Raw genomic sequence first — 626 nt, 5'->3', positions numbered from 1 at the left:
GAAGGTGGGAGGGAGGAAAGGAGGAGGAAGGGAGGGAAGAGGGAGAGGAGGGAAGGAGGAAGGAGAGGGAGGGTGGACGAGAGGAGGGGGAGGAAGGAGAGAGGGAGAGAAGGGGGAGGAAGGAGACAAGGAGGAAGGAGGGGGAGGGAGAGAGGAAGGGATGGAGGGACAAAGGGAGACAGGAGGGAAGAAGGAAGAGAGGGAGGGAAGAGGGAGGAAGGGAAAAAGGAAAGAAGGAAGGAAACTGCTGTTAGTTAATTGATGCATGAAAATAAGCAGGAGTCCACATACTGTTATTAATGCAAAAAGGAAGATCAGACTCTGGCTTAAGAAAGATTTGAAATATACTTTTTTTTTTTTTTTTTTGAGATGGAGTCTCGCTCATTTTGCCCAGGCTGGAGTGCAATAGCACGATCTTGGCTCACTGCAGCCTCCACTTCCTGGGTTCAAGTGATTCTCCTCCTTCAGCCTGCCAATTAGCTGAGATTTCAGGCGCCTGCCACCACACTCGGCTAATTTTTGTATTTTAGTGGAGACGGGGCTTCAGCATGTTGGTCAGGCTGGTCTTGAACTCCTGACCTCGGGTGATCCGACCACCTTGGCCTCCCAAAGTGCTGGAATTACAG

The sequence above is a fragment of the Colobus angolensis genome, unplaced genomic scaffold (genome assembly GCF_000951035.1).
Source record: "Colobus angolensis palliatus isolate OR3802 unplaced genomic scaffold, Cang.pa_1.0 Scaffold222, whole genome shotgun sequence".
Lineage (NCBI taxonomy): Eukaryota > Metazoa > Chordata > Mammalia > Primates > Cercopithecidae > Colobus > Colobus angolensis.
This window is presented reverse-complemented; position numbering follows the sequence as displayed.